This window comes from Etheostoma spectabile, unplaced genomic scaffold (assembly GCF_008692095.1).
Source record: "Etheostoma spectabile isolate EspeVRDwgs_2016 unplaced genomic scaffold, UIUC_Espe_1.0 scaffold00018424, whole genome shotgun sequence".
NCBI classification, from domain to species: domain Eukaryota; kingdom Metazoa; phylum Chordata; class Actinopteri; order Perciformes; family Percidae; genus Etheostoma; species Etheostoma spectabile.
In genome coordinates, this window is record NW_022604252.1 from 1 (window position 1) to 26,719 (window position 26,719).

The following is a 26,719-nucleotide window of genomic DNA, read 5'->3' on the forward strand; positions in this document are numbered from 1 at the left end:
GACATTATGGGATGGAATAGGCCTCGCTCTTAAATGAAGCTTTCATGACACAATGAAATATTCAGCAAATGTTTTCTGTGGCTGCACATCAAATACTAATAAATGTGTATTGATTACATAATCAACACATTAATTTGATGCATCATGACACGTTATGTAGACCTTATCTATTTAAACCTCTGTTAAACCACAGACATTATTATAACTTCCAGAATCAGTTTCTAAAGACACCAAATGTCAAGATGAAGTTTGATTCAATTTGCAAATAATTATGATCATTTAACATATGATAATAAATGGAATAAAGTGTAAATCAGTCACCACAGGAAACAGATTTTGTAGAAAATAAGATGTAAAATATATGAATGTGTACATTTGTTCCCTTGATTGAAAATAAATCAATACCTGAAATGAGATCAGTGATTAGTTTACTCTGACAGGAGAGAGGATCAGAGGGGCAGAGTTTTTACCATCATTATTATTACAGGGACTGAAGAATGGGAAGAGTTTCTCAGTGAAGGAGCAGCCAGTAAAGGAGTAGATAAGAACTGCAGCATCTACGTCATAAAAGGAGACCAGACCCTCGTCATAGTCCACAAACACCCCCACCATCTGAGGAGGAGACTTCAGAGAGAGACGGACTGAAGGGTCAGCATTAGCTTTGTACTCATTTCCATTTCTCAACCATATCGTCCAGTAACCATTCTGAGAACTCAGTGTGATGTCTCCCTTCCTGTTGCTCGACTCTCTGACCACTCCTGAAGTCCATTTAGTCTTTCCTTTAACTTGAACCTCAAAGTAAAATCTGCCTGAAGAGAAACTCTGTTTTCCTAAAACATTACAAGAACAAGAAAATCTCTCTAGGTTGTCTGGGAGATTCTTCCTCACATCACTATGATTCACTTGTTTCCCATCATCAGACAGGATGAGTTCAGGATGTGCTGTATCAGGATCAAGAGTCACATCCACTGCATACCGCTGGACCGTCTTCAATCAGCTTCTTCATCTATTGATGAGCTGAGCTGTAGGATCCTTAAGAAACTGAGGCTTTGTCCAAAGCCCTCAAATAGTTTTTGTAAATCCTCAGCCGTCGCTGCTGCTGAAAAAGAGAATAACTTCAGAGTCCGAGGACTCTTCAGTTGGGCTGGTCGTCGGGGTCACCCTCTGGTCTGTCCCATAAAATCCACTGAAGAGAATTTCTGAAGTGTTCTCTGGCTGTTTGCTGTTCAAATCCCAATCTTTTATTTGAGGTCCTGTGGTCCGGTGCTGTTCTGGGTCCAGTCCATTGCCTTCTGAGATCCGCCGAGGAATAACGCTGTTCGATCTTTGTCTTCCCTTTTTATATCTTTCTTGGAACACACACATCTTTAACTTTCCTCACATACACACACATTTTCAGATACACATATCTCTGCTCTGCACACACATTTCCGTACCTGCTCTGGGCGTGTCCTAACATATCCCTCTCACTATCCTTATTCTCTACACACACATTTCATCACATGCTTATTCATAATCACATTTAAAATCATAATCTCCTTCATTCTGTCTTCTGGTTATAATCATATTTTAGTTGATTACATTATAATTGTTACACCAAATACATCACATTCTTTACTTCTACTTAACCAGTTCCATAATTGTCTGAAAACTACCTAATTATTTCTATTGGTTACTATAAAGGTTATACTCATTTGTGTTATTTAGTTGGGAAATACCTTGCAGTTACAAGACTCAATAGTCACTGTTTGCACATCTGTCCCTTGAGTTGTAAAGAACAGAGCGGGAGAGCTCACATGAGGCTTGTTGGCCTGTAAAGGGGACAAGAGCCGGGGGACGGGGGCCAGAATCCGCTCCCAAGTCGGACAGTTTCCAGATGTTTACATAGCCTTCAGGCTGGACAGGAAGTGACGGGAACACTGTGTATCGATTCAATAAAATGTTATCAGACCCGTATATCAGCTGGTACAATCTCTAGTTGTTTTTATTATGACAGAGTAGCTCTCAAAAAGCTCTACATGTGATGTGTTGCTGATTTTAATAAACAACAGACTGAAGATGATCTGTAATCTGAACAGATTTAGTCTCTCTGACTTCTAAACGTCACTATCAGCCACACATGTGTTCTGGCCAGAATATGCCTTCAAATTAAACAATTAGCAGTTAAAATCCCTCCAATTCAAAATCAATAAAAACTTCAAAATAACTGAACCAATCAGCTGTTAGATCAGCTGAGAGGCCGGCGTTTCCCAGCATGCCCTGCTGGGTCCGCCTGGGTCTTACAGTTGGTTAAAAGCAACTGTGCTGCATGCGTCTCAGAACTGAGTCTGCTACGGTTCAAAGCAGAGGGTTAAAACTATCTACATGAATGAGAGGACTACCCCTTCAAAGGGAGGGAGCGTAATATGTAGTTGTAGCCAGGACAACATACATGCTGTTCAGAAGATAAAGTTACTGCTGGTCAGCCTTCAATGTGGAGAGAAGATCAAAATATAACAACACAGCTATCAGGGCATGAGGAGGAGGAGGAAACAGCTTGGCTCTGAAACAAGTTCACAACGAAGCAGTGTGAATGAGCTGGTGAGATTTAAGGTGAGCACTCTGAGAAAAGGTTTTCCCACATTGTTCACAGCAGTATGGCTTCTCTCCAGTGTGAATGCGCTGGTGAGTTTTGAGGTTACCACTATGAGAAAACATTTTCCCACATTGTTCACACCAGTACGGCTTCTCTCCAGAGTGAATGCGCTGGTGAGATTTAAGGTCAACACCACAAAAAAAAGTTTTCCCACATTGATCACACCAGTACGGCTTCTCTCCAGTGTGAATGCGCTGGTGTCTTTTAAAGGCATCACCACGAGAAAAAGTTTTCCCACATTGATCACAGCTGTACGGCTTCTCTCCAGTGTGAATGCGCTGGTGTCTTTTAAAGGCATCACCACGAGAAAAAGTTTCCCAACATTGATCACAGCTGTACGGCTTCTCTCCAGTGTGAATGCGTTGATGGCTTTTTAGGTGTCCCTGTTGTGTGAAAGCTGCCCCACATTGTTCACATCTGTACGCCTTCTCTCCAGTGTGAATGTGTTGATGTCTTTTTAGGTGTCCCTGTACTGTGAAAGCTGCCCCACATTGTTCACAGCTGTACAGCTTCTCTCTAGTGTGAATTCTCTGATGAATCTTTAGATATCCTGATGTTGTGAAGGTTTTGTCACAGTGCTGACAGCGGTGATGTTTGACTCCTCTTCCTCTCCGTTTCTAGACCGAAAAACAGAGAGTGAGTTAGTGAGGTGCCGCTGTAGAGATCTATCTTAAACTAGAAACTATGTTGTGTCATATTTAGAGCATGTCTGTGGAACATAGTTTGACTGATGCATTATCTTTCTTAATTATCTGCCAACATTCCCATCATGGAGTTGCATTATGGGAAATGTAACATCCAGTATTTGTTAGTTTGTGATAAATAAACAACTTCTGATCAATTCATGTGTGGCCTCCCTTTTTATTGCAAGCCTTTAGTCAGGCGGTAACACATGGGGGATCATCCAGGATTTTTAGTTCCGACAGATTTTTACATTGCACTTGTATCTGTAGGGGTTATCATGTTGTCTTTATGTTGCTGGACTAGGTCTACTGCAGTTGAGTAATTTGGAACCATTGTCCCTGATAGACATTAGCAATGAGGGGCACCAGTTGTCCTTTGACCTTTTGTTTTAGCTTTTTGTTGTTGCTAAATCAAACCTGCATTACCAGCAGTATTGGGCAATAACGATACTAGTTTAACTACTTCTCAGTAGCGTCACTGGTTTCTGAATCAAACAGCTTTTCAGAGGTTCACCTCTTTTTTTCAGAGCGGGATGAAAAAAAAAGAATCTCAGGATTCACGTTGATAGGATTTAATTTTGACGAGATATGGAAAAGGTTTGTCTGGGTCTCTACATACAAATCAAAAATAAATCATATTTTGTAATTTACGCATTTGAGAACCAAAGAAAATTAATTTAGTAACGTTTTGTAACAGCAACCTTAAGATGCCATATGCCAAGTTTCAGGCAGATCGATCAGTAAACCCAGGACGGGTTTTGAAAAGTAGGTTTTGCATATCCACGCATCCCTTGATTAAAACTTCATCACTTGACATTGGCATGAATATATTGAATCTGTTAAATTAAATTGGTAGAAATGTACATTACGATGAACTTGAATGCTCATTCTATGAAAGGCCCCGAGGAGATTATCCACACTGATTTTTCCCGGCCTTTATTTGCCCGTGTTGCCCCCCGACCACTATCAGAGGGCTGAGTTTAATGACTACCAGTTTATTTTTGAGGAATAACGGTATACTATATAAATCCTAAAAGACATGTGTGACACCCTCTTTGTGCATTCATTAATATTGAGATTAGATTTCTGGGAGTCTTCAGTCTGGAATAACCTCTTTCCTTCACTCACCTCCTCCTTCTTCCTCTTGCTCCCTCGCTCCTCTGAGTCTCCCGAGGCCTCCCTGACACCTTTACTCTTGCCCTTCTTCTTCTTCTCCTCCATCTCCTTGTGTTTCTGCATGTACTCGGTGATAAGGTCCAGGTCCAGGTTGTCTTGTGGCTCCCATGTGTTATCCTCACTGGAAAGGTGAGTGCAGACAGAAGAACATCTCCTCACACTTTGTTTTTAGACAATCCATTCTCACTCTAATTCATCATTCCTATTAGTCCTTTCTATTTCTAAGGTTATTTGTGGGTCTGCAACTTAGAGTCAAAATACCAAACCTTCAACTTTGAGGGCGTGATACAATGCTGACATTTATTTGCAATATGTAAATATATTATATATCTCAGGACCAAGAACACCAAGTATTCATATTCTAGACTCATACTTACTCTGAGAACCCCTTCCATTTCAGCAGAAACTCTACTCTTCCCTTCACCACTCTGCGGTCCAAAACCTCCTCCACCACATAATCCTCCTCTTCCTCCTTCACTGCTGCTGCAGGATGCTCCTCCTCCACCTCCTCCTCCTCCTCCTTTCCTGTTACGGATGCCATCTTGCCGTCTGCTGAGGACGCCTTTGGTAGACCCAAGGAGGAAACATGCAGAGATAATGATACAAGGGTAAGAAGAACTAATGGGAGGTGTGAGTGAATTCTAGCTGACCATGTTTTACTATGTTCAAATCTTCAGTTTGAATGGAGAAAATGCGAGGACTGATGAGGGACCAATCCATAGGACGTCAGAGTGTCAAGTATCTCCTGCATTCAAACAGAAAGAACTACTAAAATGTAAGACACCAAAGTCATGAACTGGAGCTCCACGCTACATGCACAGTAGCTTGAATCCGCCAGATGGCGGATGGCGCCGCAGATGGCCGCCTCTGGACTACGCTACTTTGTGCTTTTTGTGGTTTTGTTTATTTTGTCTGTTTTCTGCCAACAATATGGTAACTTTTACCAGAGATGAGCTCTTAAATATTGGACTTTCAACTCCTCACCAAGGACTGCACCTCAGGAGACCCATCTGTTAAACTCCTGAAGTTCGCTGACGACACAACGATCAACGGCCTCATCCGGGACGATGATGAGTCGGCCTACAGACAGGAGGTGGATCAGCTGGCTCCCTGGTGCAGTCAGAACAACCTTGAGCTTAACACGCTCAAAACTGTGGAGATGATCGTGAACTTCAGGAAGAGACCCCCCACTCTTCCCCCCATCACCATACTCAACAGCCCTGTGTCTGCTGTGGAACCCTTCAGGTTTCTGGGATGCACTATATCCCAGGACCTGAAGTGGGAGCCCAACACAGACACCGTCATTAAAAAGGCCCAGCAGAGGATGTACTTCCTGCGCCAGTTCAGGAAGCTCAACCTGCCTAAGGAGCTGCTGATCCACTTCTACTCATCCATCATCCAGTCTGTCCTCTGCACGTCCATCGATGTATGGTTTGCATCTGCCACCAAAAAGGACAGGAGCAGACTACAACGGACAGTTAGGACTGCAGAAAAGATCATCGGTGCCAACCTGCCCTTCGTTCATGACTTATACACCTCCAGAGTCAGGAAACGGGCAGGAACCATCACTACAGACCCTTCTCACCCCGGACACAACCTGGTCCAGCTTCTGCCCTCTGGTAGGCGCTACAGAGCACTGTTCGCCAAAACCAACAGACTCAGGAACAGTTTCTACCGACAGGCCATCTTTCGCCAATTTGTCTCTGATGAACAGGTGACTTCTGACCCACAGTGTCAGGTTCAGTTCTGGTCAATAACACTGTAACACGGTCTCTACAGCACCTGTTTACTGGTTCCACTATTATTCCATTTATTTAGTATTTATTCATCATTCTCATTCTCATATCTCACTTGTTATTCATTATTTATTCATCATTCTCATTTCCTATTTCAGAACTGTTCAAATTATAATATAATAACTTAATACTATTTATCCCAGTACCCATTGAAATCCATTGAAAATGGAAAGTTTAGAAAAAGGTTTTGATGGTGCAACAAGGCCAGCCTGGTTGGTCCTTTAAGGGAATAACTGGAAAGATTCCCAAAGAATTTGTTTACCGTTAGCCATTTTCTATCTAACTGGGATGTTTTGGGAGTGATTGGAGCAGGATTGCTGAGGACGAAGTAATGTTCCACAGGCTGATACACTGGTAAGAGTATGACGTATGCAGCTCATTGAAACAGCTCACTTTACCGTATTGTGTCAACAGTTAACTTCATTTTATATTCCATGTGGCTAGGGTTGGTGCCAATACCTGACATTTGGTTCTGCTAGTTACTACATTACTAAACTCACCACCTGCCCAGAACTGAAGCCTTACTTTTGGATGTGTAGTCCGTTAGTTTGCCCCTAGTTTTCTCCACAACAACACAGAACGCAACCCGGACCCACTGGTGCCTCCAGCACCAACATTAAATCCACTTTGTTTCCAAAAAGAGGTTTTTGGCCCGAGCGCTTGTCGTGCCTCCTTTCACGGTGGCGGAGGAGAGACAGGTTTCTGTGTGTCAGCAAGTTTTATAGTTCAGGATCACCGGCTAGGCTCCATAATGGATCTAGGGTCCACAAACCAATGGGAGACCTGGGGCCATTTGGTGAAGTGACACCTACGTGTGACTTGCTGGCGGCTGCTGTAAAATGAGGACTTGACCCATTTGTCTGAGGAGACATGTGCTTTGCTTTGTTCCAGAGGGGGATTGGAATAGAAGCCTTTGTTTGAAAAGAGGGCCACATACTGGTCTTGCCTCAGAGGCCTCAGCTTAAATCATAATGTTTAACCCACTGTGTGGGCCCAACGGGGGGGGGCATGTTCCACCTGAACAAGTTCCTTCCTAAGATTGTTTAGCAGAGCCAAAGTCAGGGCTCCAGATGTCACCAAATGCTCGTATTTTGCACCCAAAATGTGAGAGTGTTCAACTGAATTTTACATCCAGTCGCACATGTGACACCAGTACATTTTCCACCTCCCCCCACCTACTTTTTTTTTTTAACACATTAAATCAACCAATCTGGACTCTGTGGCAGGCCAATGAGCGTGGCCTGGCTCCGCCCTCCTACGAGGAGTCTGGTGCCTTCAGTGTCTTCCACATGGTGAAGGATGGTATAAAGGTGGAAGGTCTACAGTTCATTATTAATTAACAACGGTATCGGGTATCAACAGATACACAAAGCCCAGGCATCGGGACAGGGACTGGAAAATCCAAGTTAAGTCCAGCAGGAGTCCTCTCAGGACAGATCTAGGAGGTCTACGCCACACTATCTACTTTACAAAGAGACAACCATTGGACACCAGCAAGCATTTGGTGGAACAGTGGAGACACCAGGGCCAAGCCAGTACGGTTATATGATAGGAGAACACTGACCTGAACATGGCTGCTATCAGAAGCCCAGTCTGCTGCTGGTCTTCTGGGGACCTTGTTGCTCCGCTGCTCCTGGTCCTGGCTGTCCTCCTCCATTCCTCTCAGGTCCTGAAGTCCAGCAGATCTCCACTGGGGATGCTGGACTCCCTCTGGATTCTGTTCAGTACAAATCAAAGCAGGCAGAGATACTGAGGAGCTGCTGTCTCCTCTCGTTCTCCTCACACAACTAAAAGAAGAGTCTGGAAAAGCAGCGGCTGTCCAACTGCTCTATGTCCAAACTCCTCCAACATCAAGGAGGAGTTTGGAGAAAACAGCATAATATCCCACTGGGAAGAAACCTAAATGAAAACATGGACTCAACTATTAGGTCATTTCCCCTCACACTGCTACAGTGGCCCACACGCTTCAAAAAGAAATATATATATAAGCCAGCGGAGACCAGGACTGGGCAGATGAGCTGGATCTGGTCTTAACAGATTTGACTCTGCCTCCTCGGCCTCTTCACCCCCCCACCCCCCTCTTTCACACCTCCCCTGGCCTACTTCCCCCCCAGCCTGCCACCTTCAACGACCCTCAACATGAATAACAAGGCCACCAGCCCCTCCCCCCCCCCGCCCTGCTCATCAGCTACAACACACACACACAGAAGTTACAACACACACACACAGAAGTTACAACACACACACAGAAGTTACAACACACACACACAGAAGTTACAACACACACACACAGAAGTTACAACACACACACAAAAGCTACAAAACACACACACAAACGCTACAAAACACACACACACACACAAACGCTACAACACACGCACACAAACGCCACAACACACACACACAAACGCTACAACACACACACAAACGCTACAACACACACTCACACACACAAAAGCTAACGCAAAACTCACAAACGCTACAACACACTGACGCATGCGCAGCTCCGGCTTCTATTGGCTTTGACTGGCGTGTACAGAGCAGTTGTTAGTGTTTACCTGAGTGTGTGCGGGTTCACCTGGAGCTCTGTCTTGTTAAAACTCACTAAGAACAAAGAACACAGCTATCCCGCCGCCAGCCCGAGATCACAGTGAAGACACGAGACTTCCGGTTTCCTCCAAGTCAGGGTTTTTCAGATTAAAGTTTCAAATGAAAGAAGGTCGCCGTCTGGAGGCCAGGAGGGGAACAACAGCTCCACATTCACTTAATGAATCAGAGGTGGACTGGGACTCAAGTACTGGACTTAACTCCAAGTACTTGTACTTCACTTGACTATTAAATAATGGACAGCATTTTAATAACTAAAATAATGTAAAAAATAAGGAGAAATGAAAAAATAAAGATTAATTTCAAGAATTAAACTTCATTTTTTCACCAGACTCCATTTAATTTCAGCAGAAATGGTTTGATTATGAACTTCACTTCATTCAAAGTGGACAGAAACTAAATAAAACTACAGAAAGCCGCCTCGGTTCATCTTTCCACTGTTCCAACAATCACCACTCTGGTCTGGTTGGAATAAACTCTTAATTCACCTATTTACATGTGGAGATGTGCTTCTCTGTACATGCTAAAAGTAGTGATTATTAACATGGAGTCTGGTGGAGAAATGCTGCTCTTTATACGCTAAAACTACCCTGCACTTATCAATTATTGTTGTTGGACTCTTTCAGAGTGATTATACAACATGTATTGTCAGTATTTAAATGTGGCTTTAAACAATAATGTCAACTTCCAACATAGAAAACTAAAGTTATTGTTATTGTCAGACGTCACCAGCTAGAAGAAGCTCTGCAGAACAACTAGAGATGAAAACATGAAGAATGTCTTAGCTGCTACAGCAGGCCGTTTTAACATTTAATCAAACCACACTCCTATCTGTAATTACATTTAAGATATTAATAATAGCTTTTGAAGTATGCCTTTGAGATCCAAGAACATCTACACTTGGGACAGCAACTGACTCCCAACCCGATGGGAGCAATCCTGCGCTTTCAGACTAGGATATGTTTTCAGTGATGATTTGATCACCTACCTCAGGATCCCGGAGCGTTGGAAGACAGCAGGAACGTAAAACAACAACTGTGAGGCTAGGAAGTTGAGGTCCAGGTTAAGTTAATTCAATTTTATTTTATTTATTTAGTAATCAGGAAGCTCACATAAAAGATAGTTGCAAGGTCTACCAAATGTTCAACTTTGCAACCCGTAAGCTGTTGGAACCTTGGTTGCCACCTTCTGTCAAAATGGGAATCACAGATTTTTCCAGCCCCTGGTTCGAAGTTTCCGAGCAGAGTGGCGCAGCGGGAGCGTGCTGGGCCCGCAACCCAGAGGTCGATGAATTGAAACCATCGTCTGCTAATTCATATGCTTTGTATCCGCAGCAAGTATATTTCCAGTCTGTTGATGTTTAACAAAGCCTCTGTTTCTGAAATGATATGTCTCCACCTGCTGAAGAGTGAACTTAATGGCATGTGAAGTTTAGTAGTTTCATCCATAAAAATGGATCCAACCCGCTGTAACACCCATAAAATCATCTGGAGCATAATACAAAAAATATACTACACTACAGTACATAAATACAAATGGGAAAACATGTACATTTAAAGTGCTTGTTGTGCTGTCTGATAGTCTGAGGTATAAAAGAGAGAGCATACTGCTTAGTTTGTGTCACAGGAGGTCTTAGTCTACCACTACGTTCTATAACCCTACCAGTCAGATTACCACAGGAGGTAATATCTTCTGCAGCTCTTTTAAAGACTCTACCATAATACCAGCCGGAGATGCCAGGTCCTCGAACATGTAAAGCATGAGCTCTACCACAGCTACATCCCCTGAAGATTTTTAGTTTTTCTGAGATAGACTTAGTCTTATCTTTATTAATCCTTTTGGGATGACTCCCACAAGGATATTGAAATATCACTGAATAAAGGAAGAAACCTGGGTAAAACATGTAATGTTAACGTTGTATATGGCTTCAAAACCTGTAAATGCAACTGCAGTGACTGAAAATCAAACCTGGGTAAAATGATTGTACTGCTACGGTATAAATCATAGTCGAAAAGTAACACACCTGTTGCCTTTCTGCAGCTTTCTGCTCTGTTGATTAACTTTTTAATTGGTTAGTAGGAGTTACCAGACACGGGCAAAGTGCAAATCGTAGTGCACTGCCTGTGTCTGTTGATCCCCATTGAGGCAGCTTGATAGATTGATATGCTCCCTTATTTGTGCCATAACAGAGATCTAATGTTTCATTAAATCGGGTTGGGCGAGTAAACTTTCTGGCTAATCTTGACAAATAAAGCAAGTAACCTCACAATGAAAACTAATGTGATGGCTGGGAATAAAACCCAGGTTAACTGCTTGGAAGGCAGCTATGCTCACCACTATACCACCATCACTGGACAATGTTCACTGAAAATCTTGTAACACATCTGGGCATTGACACTCAAAATGTGCTGAGCTACAGCCCCTGAAGATTTTCAGATTTTTTTGACTTTTTGGTGAGATCACTGAATAAGAGAAGAAACCTGGTTGGAATATGTAATGTTAATGTTGTATATGGCTTCAAAAGCTGGTAGTGGCTGGAAATCAAACCATGGCAAAATGCTTGCACTGGTATGGTATAAATCAAAGTTAAAAACTAACATCACTAAACGGAAGCTAGTGCGATGGCTGAGACTCCAACATCGGTCAACTGATTGGAAGGTAGCTATGCTGACAACTAAACCACTATCATGGGACAATGTATTGCTCACTGCAAATCTTGCAACACATCTGGACATTAAGATTGACTTTTGCATGAATCACCATGAACCTTAACACTTTTCTCTTTCAGAATAAGAGCTTCTGCAGCTCTTTTATAGACTGGACAATAACACTTGTTGGAGATGCCGGGGATTGAACCCGGGGCCTCATACATGCAAAGCATGCACCCTACCACTGAGCTACATCCCTTGTACATTTTCATATTTTTTAACTTTTTCTGAGATCATTGAATAAGAGAAGAATCCTGGGTAAAATATGTAATATTTCTGTTGTATATGGTTTCAAAACATGTTGTTCTTAAACAGGAATTTACTCAATCAAACATTACTCCTTTATCTATCAAGTCCAGACCATTCCCTGACCGGGAATTGAACCCGTGCCGCAGCAGTGAGAGCGCCAAATCCTAACCACTAGACCATCAGGGAATAACATCTAGCAAGTGTATCTTTGTAGATGTGAGTTTCCTTTTCACTTAATGGAATGACTCATATTGTTTTAGGCGAGGAATGACGCCTGGCTAGAGCTTCAGATCCCAACTGCTTGACACTGGACTTTAATCTGCCCCAGTGGGTGGTTCTGTTGGCTGATAAAACACATTTCTTTGTTCATGTTGACTTCTCACAGTCAAACTCTGCTGAGCTGAACTCTCAATAACCTACACGGAAAAATATTCCAGACGTGAAATCGTGGCCAAGCCTACCGCAGTTTCCACAGTACAGTAGTCATCACATTCAGGAATATCCTGTCTAAAATAGATGCAGAAAAACTAGTCCATGCATTTGTTACTTTAAGCTGGATTAATGTAATTCTTTATTGTCAGGCTGCTTGAAAAAGTCCATAAAGACTCTTCAGCTGATCCAGAATGCTGCAGCACGTGTTCTGACAGGAACCAGGAGATGAGATCACATCTCTCCTATTTTAGCTTCTCTGCATTGGCTTCCTGTAAAATCCAGAATAGAATTTAAAATCCTTCTTCTCACCTACAAAGCTCTTCATGTTCAGGCACCATCTTATCTTAAAGAACTCATAGTACCTTATTACCCCACCAGAGCACTGCTTTCCCAGAATGCAGGGTTACTTGTGGATCCTAGAGTCTCCAAAAGTAGAACGGGAGCCAGAGGGTTCAGCTATCAGGCTCCTCTCCTGTGGAACCAGGTTCCAGTTTGGGTTCAGAAGGCAGACACCATCTCCACATGTAAGAGTAGGCTTAAGACTTTCCTTTTTGATTAAGCATACATGTGCAGCTCAACCTCAAAAAGCCATAAAGCAAATGCTTGTGGCTTAAAGATCGAGCTCCCGCTCATAAAATCTCAGAGAGGCGCAGTCTCTGTGGTGCAATAGGTCAGCGCAGTCGGCTGTTAACCGAAAGGATGGTGGTTCAAGTCCACCCAGGGACGTTTGTTGTTTAAATAACCTGGAGTGAGCCAACTCTGGGATTTATCAAAATCCCAGAGTTGCAAAAGACTGTAGAGCTGCCCAAAGATAACCCAATGGCCTTATGCCTATTAAAAAGTACAGTTCTGCAAACCATGTACATATTAACCTTTACGGTCATTGGTATGCAGGTCACTTGATGTAATACATGCCAAAAAAAAGGCCCCACCCAACAGTTTTGATACATGGCGTGCAACTGTATGTCAATGATCAAGCTTGTTGCTGTGACCAAGAAACCACCATCAAAATGACTGATACATCATCAGTCAGCTATTGCACCCCACTGCTGCTGTATGTGGACTGTGGCTGCTGCATCAGTGAGCGGTCCAGCAAGCTGCAGACAAGGTTTGGGGAGTGGCCAGACCTCCACATACGGCTGGACATCTGGCACTTCATGCAAAGGCTGGCTGTCAGGTGTACCACTGATCCTCATTCCCTCTACCCCACCTTCATGAGCTGTCTCTCTGCTGCATATTTGAGTGGGATGCAGGAGACCTCTCTCTGTTGCAGCGGGCAAAGACAGAGCAGCTCAGGCAGGAGGGTGTGCCAGCCATGACTGATCGTGTGGTGGATGCAAAGATCAGTAAGAAGGAGCTGAGTCAGTACTGTCTCAGGAGGACACGCGGTGAGGAGGCCACCATCTGCAGGAACTGGGAGGGGCAAACGGGAGGGACCTCATGGGGGTGCCACTGCTGGACCAGGTGCGCATGGAGCACATCTGGCGTGTGCAGCAACAACACGTCAAGTGCATCCAGGACCTGCCTGGTGTGCAGCTTCATACAGAGACGAGCACTATCAAGAAGGGGGGTGTTGTCCTGACCAAGTATTGCTGTGCCAGAGGGTCCACGTCTCTGGAATTCTTTCATTGCCACCTGAACAGGTTCATTCTATCTAAGTAGTATGTGTTTCATGATTGTACTTTTGTTTTTGAATGGTAAATGGACATATTTTGAAGAAGAATTTTAGAACTGTGCTGGAATTTTTAATCAACCTTTCTTTAATGACCTTTCCCATTTTGGCAAACTGTTTTGAACACTTGAGGTATTTCAGTGAAGTCTTTGGTCTTGGATAGTTACCTTGCAATCTAAAACTGGATATCCTATTGTCTCTGGAACAATAGTTGGCAGTTGGAGGAGTAATGGCTCTTTACAGTGAATATGCAAAAGAAGATGTTCACAAGTTCAGCCCAGGTAAATGCTCAGCCCATATTCACACAGACCTAAACCTACTCACTTAATGCTGGTTACAATATTCTAAACTCAACAATGCCAGAGAAAAATGACACAGAGTGATACAAATTTTTAATAAAGTATTGGCTTTTGCCTTGCAAAAGTTTTGTTCCAATAACATTAACAAGCATACCATTAGTTACGGTCCCTGTGTGTGTCATGATGTGGACAACAGTCACATGCAGGTAGTGTGGCCGAGTGGTTTAAGATGCTAGATTTAGGCTCCAGTCTCACTGGAGGTGTGGGTTCAAATCCCGCCACTGCCGTCTGCAAATGTTACGGAGGGCAACCAGACAATGACGATGAAGTTATCCCTTATGACAAAGCTTGGTGAAGTACCTAAAGTCATAAGAGGCACCTTGGTAGGCTCCTTCGTAACTCTGCTGTTTATATCTGTACTCGCAATACCCTGTTTTTAATGACCATCCAATTGTAGGTGTTCAATGTGAAATACTCATTCATTGCCAAAATTATCAGTAACTGTGATGGGGTGCATGTCGGCCGTCACGGTAGCGATACGCTACCTATTCCATCCAAAGACTGAGACTGCAGGGATTTGTTATATGCCCGTATATGTTAAACGTGTTTCTTTAATTTTCACAATGTTTAAAATCCTCAGTTAACCTAGCCATTCTCCATTTCCCCACAGTAATCCAGTAGCTTTCTTGTGAGCACATTTTAACATCTAAAACTACGGTGATTTACATGTCACCACTGCATTCATCAGTCTTTCATTCTGTCTAAAACCATACCATACTTCACAAACATGACCTATTTACAATAACCACACAACACTCAGATCTCTGTTAACTATGTGTCTGTTTATTTAATTTCAAAGTGTAACACAGGTTAAACATTAGTCATATCAGCTTTGTCTTACCGGCGTCTTCTTGTTCTTTTTTAAGAATACAAACTGACTATGTGACAGATGGGTAATCTGTCATGTCCTGCCTTCTGAAGCGCTAGCCAGGCGCCATTCCTCGCCTAAAGAATATGAGTCATTCCAGTAAGTGAAAAGGAAACTCACATCTACAAAGATAAATTTGATAGATGTGACTCCCTGATGGTCTAGTGGCTAGGTTTTGGCGTTCTCGCGGCCCGGGTTCAATTCCCGGTCAGGGAATGGTCAGGACTTGTCAGATTCAATTGTGATATTTGAAAGAGTAAGTTCAGGGACTTGTTTTTGGTTGATATGTCAAATTCTTCCTCATTAGTTTAACACTGGAAACCCAATACTTTTAAAGAGTACCATTTCCTTTAAATCAGACCCCGACAGCGAATGTATCCTTTTGTCATCATTGATGGGTCATAAACACTTCAGCTGCCTCTATCTAGTGGCCAACTAGTCAAGGAACAGCAAGAGACTTGGTATTTAAACCACGCCATTTGAAAAGTTCTTACACAGCCATGAAAAGTATAAGTGTAATAATTTGCTAAAATTCTTTTTAGTAGAGGAATGTTTGCACAAGAGTAATAATGCCACATTGCTGATGCAATCAAGATGTTTTTTTTGAGGGATTAAGATACATATCACAAGGATGTTGGTGGGAAACTATTACATTGAGTTATTCCTAAACCCGGACCTTGAAGTTTCCATGATATCTCCATCAAAATGAGAATAAAGATAAAGTCATTATTTTTGATTCACAGGATGAGAGTATGAGACTGTACATTTGTTTAAAGCAACATTTAAAACATGACTTGCCAGGCAACAACAACTTTCTACATCTGACAAATGATGTAAGCATTCAGAGAACAATCATGTGTCACTCTCCAGAAGGCGTTTTCTGACAGCATGGTGCAGCCTGTATCCTGGATGGATTTGTCTGGCTGCCCTTCTCCCCATTTCGTAAAGGTCAGAGGTCGGTTTTTCATATCAGCCTCAAAATCCCCCTCAGCTTTGTTAGTGTTGACGTTGATCCAGGCTGTTTTGTTATCATCCCCAAACCCTTGAGTGAGCATGTTGTTCTCCTCGTTCTGGGGCAAAGCCAGCTCTAAGCCTCGTTGGGAGCAGAACTTGACGGCCCTGGAGAAAGAGTCTCTCTTCTTGTAGGACACAAAGTATTTCTGGCCAACTCTTCGGACAAAGTCATAGTTCACTACTGAAATGTAAAGAGAACATGCAACAAATCAGAAATGAACAAAGTAAAAAAAATTGTTCAAGAACTTCCAAACTGTATTGTCATCTTGGTCCTACAGGATACTTACCCAGCTCTAACTTAGCAAGGCTGTTCTTTAAGGTTTCAAGCTCCTGACCAGAGACACCTGGATCAAACAGATCAAGTTCAGTTACCAATTGGACCTGAGTCCACATTTTGTAAGACATACATTCTCAAATAATTTAACTTTGCCTGCTACAGATTTCCCAGCGTGGTCAGAAAACATAGAGTCTAGAGTGCCTACTCGTTGTTTTTTTTGTATATATATTTATTCAGAATGTGTGTCCATACAGAATCTACATCAAGGATACAATATTCTTCTTTTTTTTTCTTTTTTTCCATTACTCCCTCCCCCCCACCCAAAAAAAAAAAAAAAAGAGAATACACCACCCCACCCACTCTCTCTATGCGTAGCAACACACTTAATAACATTATATTTAGCACTATCCATATTCTTAAAAGGTCAGATAAAGGAGTGAAGGATACAACAGAAATATTAGAGGAATTAAACAAGACAGTATAGATCATTCCAGATCAGTCTCTCAGGTCTAGGCTGGTAAGAATGTCCAGGAAGGGAGTCCATATCTGGTCGTACTCAGCCAATGTCCCCCGTATTGAATGGAGAATCTTTTCAGGCGTGCAGTACGACAACAGTTCGTTGATCCAGTGTTTTTGGTTTGGAGGCTCCATAGATTTCCAATTTTTAAGTATACACTTTTTTTGCTGCAGATGATGCTATTAAAATAAAGTATTTCTTACAGGAATTTAATTTCAAAGACATAACATCTCCAAGTATCCATATCCTAGGGTCAGGTTCTAAAGGTATCCCACAAACTGATGAAGTTGCCTGAATTACATTATTCCAGTAGATTTGCAAATGCACACAATTCCAAAGCATATGAAGAAGATCCCCTACAGACATCCTACACCTCTGGCATTTGTCAGAGATACTAGCATTCAGCTTATTCAGCCTATATGGGGTATAATATATGCGGTGAAGAATATTAAATTGAATTTGTCTATGTTTTGTTGATGTTAATATGGTTTGAGAAGAATTTAGTAATCTGTTCCAGCTTTTGTCATCATAGTTGCACTTTAAGTCCAACTCCCATTTAGATTGTTTTGAGTGCTTGTCATAAGCTGGTGAATAGTCAATAACAATTTTATAAACAGATGAAGTAAGTCCTTTTGTAGTAGTACGTTCGGGATCCAGTAAACATGATTCAAGCAGAGTTTCCTCTGGTTTATTTGGAAATATTTCTACTGTTTGGCTCATAATCCAATGTCTGATCTGCAAATATTTGAAAAGATTGTGCCTATGCAAGTCAAATAATTCAGATAGTTGATCGAAGCTGGCAAATACATTATTGGTATAAAGGTCGCCAACTGACCTAATACCCTTTCTGACCCAAGTTTGCAGAATACCATCTGCTAAAGGCTGGGGGATGCTGGGGTAACTATGGATATTTGCAGTAGAAGAGACTAAGCTTCCGTCTTTTCTTTCCGTTTAGTTTTTACTCGTCAATTTCACCTTCCTGAAGATAAAAACAGGAGCAAGACACTTGTTGTCCTGGCTCGTGAATTTGAGTTTGGCTTGCTGTTAAACTGTGTCAAAGTACTGGAAGTGAATAACACATAGGGAGAACAGTATAGTCATAATCTCTTGATGCATCACCCTTTCAAAGTGTCTACCATTGTGTCACCAGCAATGGATGGTTTTGATCCATCGACCTCTGGGTTATGGGCCCAGAACGCTTCCGCTGCGCCACTCTGCTGAAAATCACCCCAGATGGGACTTGAACCCACAATCCCTGGCTTAGGAGGCCAGTGCCTTATCCATTAAGCCACTGGGGCTTCACATTTCTCAATTTCACCAGTTCAGGAGAAATACATATACAGTTCTGGAGACGTAACGAAAAAGTAACCTTGACCTTTGACCTCCAAATCGAAATCAGTTCATCCGCAACTCCAAGTGGTTATGTATGCCAAATTTAACATTGAACATTTAAACCTCCAAATCTCATCAATTGATCTGCGAGTTCATGTAAATTTTTTTGCCAAATTTAAAGAAAGTCCCTCCCGGGGGTCCTGTGTTATCACATTCACAAGAATGGGAAGTGCGTACATATGTAGAGATGGACGGACGACCCAAAAGCATAATACTTCTAGGAACAGCTGCCGCCAAGACATAACAAGAGACAAAAAAAGAGGTAGGGGAGAAGGAGATAAGCCCTGACAGAGTAGAGAACTACAGACAAAAGACATGAAATAGTGCCAAGTGTGACCAGAAGAACTGGAAAAAAATTTGAACTATGAAGGACAAACCTGTCTTAAGCAACACGTCACCCAGAGGCTTTCCCCCTCAGAAACACCAATGCTAAGACAAGTGGCAATAGTTTACTTCAACATTTTTCCCGGATAGGGGTCCCCACAGAAATCTTAACCAATCAGAAAACTAAATGGACATTAAAGCCGGTATTGTGGGAAAATAATACAATGACTGAGGTGGTGATGAACAGGGCACTCAGGAACGGCCACGTAAAAGCTGGCTTAAAGTATATACTGAATTAACCAAAGACTAAATAAGAGTGTGTGTATGTGTGACATATTATACATTATGCTTTGCAGCTGGGTTACAGCTAGGAGGAGAGAACAGACAGGGCTATCTTAGTCAGATATGCTACAGTGAGCACGGGAGGAGGAGATGGTGAGGCCAAGGACACTGAAGTTCAGGACGGTCTGATAACTCAGAGAACAGGACATACAAACTAAGGAGGGAGTGAACATAGCTGTCTGGTGAGGTAAATGATAACTGAAAATAATAAGAAGAAAGAGGGAAGAGGCAGAGCAGAGAGTGTAACCCAGCAACAGTATAGCTGACCAATCAGGCCCCACAAGGGGAACCAATATAACCCTGAGCACAATATTGTTTAAGTGCCTTTTGGGGGACCTCTGTACTAGACAAGTCTCCATCAGGTCCGTGCACGTGTAACTGCTCGGAAACGCATTTCATCTGTTGACCACAAGAATAAACGCTGTGTTAATACATCATGGAGTCAGTTGTCAGTTTATAGAAGGATTTCTCCAACAAATTTGGTGACCCCGACGTGATAACGTAATTGGACAGGAGAATCCAACTGGACCTTGGCATTGTGTCCACGGTCCGGTTCAGCTCAGCCACCGGACTGACATCCCGCAGCCGTGAAGGGGACTGAGCGGCGATACTGCGACTCGTTGGTGTGATCACTGAGAGCTCTCAACAAAAAGGTAAGCAGAAGCCTGTTTAAAATCAAAATTCTGTTATTGGCTGAAAACTAAATTGATGTGATCACATTTCAACTGTCGTAAGTGTTGTTTTTAAGCGAAATGTATTGATTGAATGTGCTGTAATTAAAGGGATATAAACAGATGAAATGTTGGGGCATGTGATGTGATTAAACAGAGAAAAACAACTAGAGAGTTGTAAGAGAATTGTTGAATAATACGGGTGGCGGTAGGAGAGGAAAAGGGACAAATAGTCAGAGGAAATACGTCCAGATGGTTGACGAGGTAGGAGACTGCTAAGGACAGATAGTTCAGATGAGTGATTGTGAATTGCCACCCTTGGTTCTGTGTGAACATCCTGAAAAAGAGTTGCAGTTAACAGATTGTCATTGTAATATTACGAGTCCACCGCGAGTGTATTTGTGCGAAGGAGTGAGAGGTCACTTTTTAAGTTGTAAAGATTATAGAGATGTACATAAAAAGGCTCTAGATGGAGTCTTAATGAAAAAGTTGTTCGTTGTGCATGTGTGATTTTTGTTGTGGTTTGGCTTGTTGGATTTTTCTCACTGCTTATTTGTTGTAAAATGACGACCCCTTATGGTAAAGTGTTAGTAGGGGCAGTGAAAAAGTATGGCAGTAAAGGAGAGGAGAAAGTAGCAAAAGAGATTGTGAAAGAATGGGAGAGAGGAGGATGGATTGAGGGAGAAGGGGCGCCGTCCCCGGAGAAAGTGAATGAAATAGTGAAGTATGAAAAAAGTAAGTTGGAGTATGCGGAAAGGCAGGCAGAGGAGGAAAAGAAAAGAAAATGGTTTAAATGACTAAACCAAAGCAGAAGGAGTATGAAGCGCAGAAAGAGAAATATGGGGTGGGGTGAAAATGACAAATGCAATACAGAAACAATTGGGATTGACAAAACAAGATGACAAAAGTTCACCAAAACTGAGACAGAAGCTGAACAGAATAAAACCGTTAGCGCAGAGAAAACCCGCTGCCCGCTGAGGCGCCCCCGCCAACAAACCCTTTTTATCCAGATATAAGAAACCTAAGAATTTCCGCTCCACCGCCGCCGTATACAGGTCCAACGGCATCAAAACCCACAGTCCAAGCCCCAGTGGTAACTGCCCATTTACAGCCAAATGCATTACAAATAGACGTACCACAGGACCCATTGATACCGGCATTAGAGGGCCGCGTACAGGATTTAGAATGTTATCTAAATTTAATGGTACAGTCAGCGCCAGGGGGAGCAGCAGCGGCTCCACCACAACCAGCGGCTACAGTCCCAGCCGGCCCAAGCAAAGCTAGTACCCCATACTCAGCGTCTTTTGCCAACAAAATCCAGAGCATTTTCACATGTCAGTAAAAGGACCCAGTCCACCTCACCATAGTACCCCACAAGACTCAGGAAGTAAGGAAGATAGCGAACAGTCAGACAGCAGCAGGGAAAGTGAGCAAACAGACAGAAGCTCCAGCTCTAGGGAAAGGACTAAAAAACGACATAAACGCAGGCCCAGATCTAGATCACAAAGTCCTCAAGACGTTTTGTAGCAGGCACATTTAAAGGTAAATTTACCAACGAGGACCCTGACGAAGTTATGCTGCGAAGATCAACTAGAATAAGGGAAAAACTTAACAAAGAGTTCAGAGAGATAAAAAAGCAGCAAGAGCAGCTGCGTCTAACAGTAAATGAGCTCAGTGAGGGAGAGCAGACGCGCCACACACCAGAGGCGGGGCTACAATGCCCACTCCGCCCAGTAGGAGGAGGAGGAGGACTGTTGATGTACACCCTTACAGTTTTGGTGACTTAGATTCTCTGTGTGCAAAACTCCCCTCCCTGACAGGAGGGGCTGAGCATTTCCTCACAGCTTTCAATAGTCTTACAGCAGGAGTGCAGCTGTGTTTGGGAGATCTCAGAGCAGTATTGGGTAGAGTAATGGGAGCAGATGAAGCTAGTGCTGCCCTCACCAGAGGGGGAGCTGGACCCACTGTTCCCGCATCAGTGCCTGCATCAGCAGTAACCCCTGGCATTTGGGCTGAGCTGCACCGCATGTATCCCACAGTTGGGATCATGCAGCATGGCATGATTTAAAAAGACTAAGTGATGAAAATTTTGATGCCTATGCAGATAGAGCAAAAAAGATTTGGCAGCGTGCTATGAGGGAACCGTGGGACCAGTCCGCCGCCACAGTGGCGCTGTTCCGCCATGGGGTACTAGGGGGATACCCACAGCAGTTCAGACACAGTTAGGAGGAGTAGTAGGCCTGCAAACAATGACCGATGCAACATGGGGCGAGAATGTGCGTCATTTCCTGTCAAAACACCAAAAAGGAGCAGAGCAACAAGAAGAGAATTAAAAAGACTACAAACTCAATTGTTAAAGAAACAACTGGAAGAATTAAACAAGCCCAAGCCCAGCAAAGCTAAACAAATGACAGTCTCACAGAACCCCCAACAGTCAGAAGCCCCTCACAGTTGCAGACATGCTGTCTTTCTGGGCCTCACAGGATACAGCCGCTCACATATCCCTGACTATACCAACAGAACTCATCGCTGTCTCACCGCCCCCCTCCTATGGACAACAGAGGCCGAGGCCGCCTTCTCTGACCTCAAAAGTGCCCTAGCAAGGGCAGAGAACACACAATCCCAGACTACTCACTCCCATTTCATATGGATGTTTCTGAAAACAATGGCTTTCTCAATGCCATTTTATTTCAGAAAAAAGGGGGAGACAGACATGTCAGTGGCAGCGGAGCGGCGCCACAAAAGACAAAGATGGGATATGGAGGTCTCATCAAGGAAAGATAGCAGCATCAGCCGAGATGTGCAGAATGTTGCTACTGAGGCACACAGACCAACACATGAAGGAAGAAAACAGACTCTCCTGAATCTGTCTGAGCTGTGGTGGCACCCAATTTGAGGGACATGGTGACACATTTTTGTCAGGAATGCAGGGTGTGTGGAGAGCATAATGTTCAGAAACCATACACCACACTAAAAGGAGCGTACCCAGTCCCACAGCTTGTTTTCAAGATATCAGTATAGATTATACTGATATGGGCGCAGAAAATGTGGTAGGGGAAAAGGTATCTTCTGGTGATGGTAGACAGGTTCTCTAGGTGGGTAGAAGCCATTCCCACCAGAAAAGAGGACGCAAAAAACAGTGGTGAAATGGCTCAAAACTGAACTCATCCCGAGGTATGGGGTCCCCAGGCAAATAAGGTCAGATAATGGCACACATTTTAACAACAAACTACTAAGAGAAGTAGAACAGGCCTGGGAATCACTCATGCCTTCGGATCAGTTTATCATCCACAGTCACAGGGAATGGTGGAAAGAGCAAACCAGACATTGAAGGCTAAGATAGCTAAGGCATGTGCAGGAAGCAAGTTAACATGGGGTAGAAGCGCTCCCATTGGCCCTCATGGCTATGAGGTCCTCAGAAGGACGAGAAACACATTTGACCCCACACAAAATAATGACAGGGAGAAAAATGCCAGGACCTCCACTAGATGGAGGCCACATGCCAATGTTAGATGTTCAGCAAATAGAAATGACAGACTATATGAAAAAGCTAACATCTCTGGTTTCAGCCCTTTCTACGCAGGTCCAGTTGGCGAACAGGAAACCGCAGGAGGAAGCAACACTACCTGTCAAGGTAGGCGACTGGGTCAGGGTCAAAGTTCACAAGAGGAAGGGACTGACCCCAGGTGGTCCGGGCCTTACGAAGTAAGGGAGGTTACTTCACACTCGGTCCAGGTTAAAGGTAAAAAGAGAGCACCTTGGCACCACCTGACACATTGTGCCCCAGTCGCACCTCCTAGCCGCCCATTGGCAGAAATTAGAAAAGCAATCCAAAATGTATAGATGGAAGAGATGTTTTGGCGGGGAACAGCCCCCACATAGTACATCCATAACTTGGAAGGCAATGGGGTTTGGGAAAAAGACAACAGTTGTCCTAGCAGTAGTAGTAGTAGGGGAGTTGCAGCATTAGTTCTGGGGTTGGAACATGCGTATGGGGACCGAGACCACAAAGAACAATCACCGGTAGTGTCCAACCACCTCTCAGTAACAAAGGAAATGAAACTAGACGAGAGAGAAGAAGAGCAGTTTGGGCAGTAGTGAAGCAACACACTAAGGGCCCATCCCCAAGGTGCGGTGCCAGATTGACTCTCCCTATGTGAGAGACTCAACCACGTCATTTACCTTTGATTTGTGTCAGGCTATAGACTGCGGGGGGTATAATAGTTTCTACAAAAACACAGATGTGTACATCTGTGACGACTATCAAAAGGTAGAGGACTGTGAAAGGAGCGCTTCCGGACAGGTGAAAGGTAGTCTCTGTAACAGCTGGTATGACGCGGGTTGGACAACAGGAGGGTGGAAACCATGGGCGAGGTTGACAGACAAAAGAGATTGGTGGGTACAACAAGATGAATGGGAGATATTATCTATACAGCGGGACTATAGTTCAGACCCCACGAAAATCCCATAACCCTGTCAGTAAATAGAGCAATTGGGAGCAGGAACGGTCAGGATGTTGGATGTTAGCCATAGGTGTATGGATAGCAGGAAGTGACCAGATAACCCCCCTGCAGATAAAATTTTGGATCCCCTCACGCACACACAGAATGACACTGACATGGCAGAGACTACAGTAAAACCCCTCTGAAGGAGGAAGACGTAATAGTGCAGGACTTCTCTAAAATGAGGGTGGAAGATGTGTTAGAGTTATCAGCAGGTGCAGGCCAGGACAATTTATGGATCAGGTGGCTAATACAGAATGCCAAAGAACACACATGGAAGGGTGCGTGGCCTGTGCCACAGCTAGACCAGTCATGTTCACTAACCCGGCCCGTTGTTTCCTAATGAGGACCCAGCAGGATATGCATGCATGTTGAACTTCACACACTCTAAGACAGCTTCCCGCAATTGTACTACCCTAGCATCCTCTTTCCCCCAGGCTTTGAAAAACCAGGGTATTTTACCGCCATAAAGGGGGAGGTGCAAGATATCACTGTTTCAATCTCACCGGATCAAGCAAGCCCACAATCAAACTAGGGTGATATACCCCCAGACTGGTGTAACAACTGTACAAAACAAAACAGCCCTAGGCCCAGTGGCTAGAATAGGACTATTCTACTATTGTGGTGGTCTTAGGTTGTACTCCCAGATAAAGTTCCCAAATCAAACGTCAGGAGTTTGTGCTATGGTTAGATTAGCTATGCCCATATCTTTGGTGGGGAGTAGAGTCCACTATACCCACCATAAGGCTGTGCAACTGACCGTAAAGAGAAGGCGCAGGGCCCGTAGTATGCAAGGCCCGGCTTTTGATCCATGGGCGGGAACCCCAACCTATATAGACAGCATAGGAGTTCCTAGGGGTGTCCCGAATGAATACAAATTGGCAGATCAAATAGCCGCAGGATTTGAGAATATACCACTGCTTTCAGCCATCTTCCCCGTCACTCCCAGCAAAAATGTAGATAGGATAATTTTGTGCATTATATGTTTTACGCTTGAGCAATGCAACTAGGGATGCCATCGAAGGCCTGGCCGAGCAGACGGCCCAACGTCCCTCATGGCGCTCCAGAATAGGATGGCGCTGGACATGCTGTTGGCTGAAAAAGGAGGAGTCTGTTCCATGTTCGGAGAGATGTGCTGTACGGTCATCCCTAACAACACTGCCCCGGATGGGAAGGTCACCAGGGCTTTGAACCAACTTCGAGCCCTTTCCCAGGAGATGCATGACGCCTCAGGTGTATCAAATCCATTGGAGGGGTGGATGACAACCTTTTTGGCAAATGGAAGAATCTTATCACTGCTTGTTTGACATCTATTGCTGTTTTCTCGCTATTCTAGTTACCTGTGGGTGCTGTGTGCCCTGCCTGCGGACCATGACATCCGGGCTCATCACCAGCCTTGTCCAAAGAAAAAGCGCCGCCTCCCTATTCGCGGGATGCTGCCATACTCACCATGCCAGAGGACGGGGAGGGGACGTTGAGGCACTGCAGTTAGTGTAAAAGGTGTTCGCACCTAGTAGGTGCGAAAAGGGGGAATTTGTGGGAAAATAATACAATGACTGAGGTGGTGATGAACAGGGCACTCAGGAACACGGCCACGTAAAAGCTGGCTTAAAGTATATACTGAATTAACCAAAGACTAAATAAGAGTGTGTGTATGTGGACATATTATACATTATGCTTTGCAGCTGGGTTACAGCTAGGAGGGAGAGAGAACAGACAGGGCTATCTTAGTCAGATAAGCTACAGTGAGCACGGGAGGAGGAGATGGTGAGGCCAAGGACACTGAAGTTCAGGACGGTCTGATAACTCAGAGAACAGGACATACAAACTAAGGAGGGAGTGAACATAGCTGTCTGGTGAGGTAAATGATAACTGAAATAATAAGAAGAAAGAGGGAAGAGGCAGAGCAGAGAGTGTAACCCAGCAACAGTATAGCTGACCAATCAGGCCCCACAAGGGGAAACATATAACCCTGAGCACAATCTTGTTTAAGTGCCTTTTGGGGGACCTCTGTACTAGACAAGTCTCCATCAGGTCCGTGCACGTGTAACTGCTCGGAACGGCATTTCATCTGTTGACCACAAGATAAACGCTGTGTTAATACATCATGGAGTCAGTTGTCAGTTATAGGAAGGATTTCTCCAAAAATACTCCCTGTTAGTGACTGGGCCAATAACACAACACCCCGGGTTATTATGCCAGGGGTGCGGTGATGAGGAACAGCTGTGTGGATGACGGAACGTAGATGGAAAGCCACGCCTTAGATCCCCTGGAACGCCCTCACGGCAAGACGGACAAGACAACAAGGAAGAAAGGAAGACACGACATAGGTTGGGGAATGCAGCAGACACAACACTTAGCCTCGTGAGAGGAAAAATGGCACCAGATGCCCTTCTATCCAAGCAGGGAGATGAGTACAGAGATTTGTGTGGCTAGCAAGATGGATGCCAGGGTGGCCTATTGTTCATTTAGACTTACCAGCAACATTGTTATGA

General features: G+C 43.8%; 1 long non-coding RNA gene and 2 other non-coding genes across 3 annotated transcripts; 1 reads left to right on the top strand and 2 right to left on the bottom strand.

Annotated features, from left to right (window-relative positions):
• Positions 1–893: 893 nt before the first annotated feature.
• LOC116680380 (uncharacterized) lies at positions 894–20,018 on the top strand. Its single transcript, XR_004329758.1, has 3 exons — positions 894–985; positions 5,713–5,716; positions 20,008–20,018. It is a non-coding gene; the product is annotated as an uncharacterized LOC116680380 (long non-coding RNA).
• Positions 11,733–11,804, bottom strand: trnaa-ugc (transfer RNA alanine (anticodon UGC)). Its single transcript has one exon. It is a non-coding gene; the product is annotated as a tRNA-Ala (tRNA).
• On the bottom strand, positions 18,219–18,291 carry trnar-ccu (transfer RNA arginine (anticodon CCU)). The gene has a single exon. It is a non-coding gene; the product is annotated as a tRNA-Arg (tRNA).
• Positions 20,019–26,719: the final 6,701 nt, after the last annotated feature.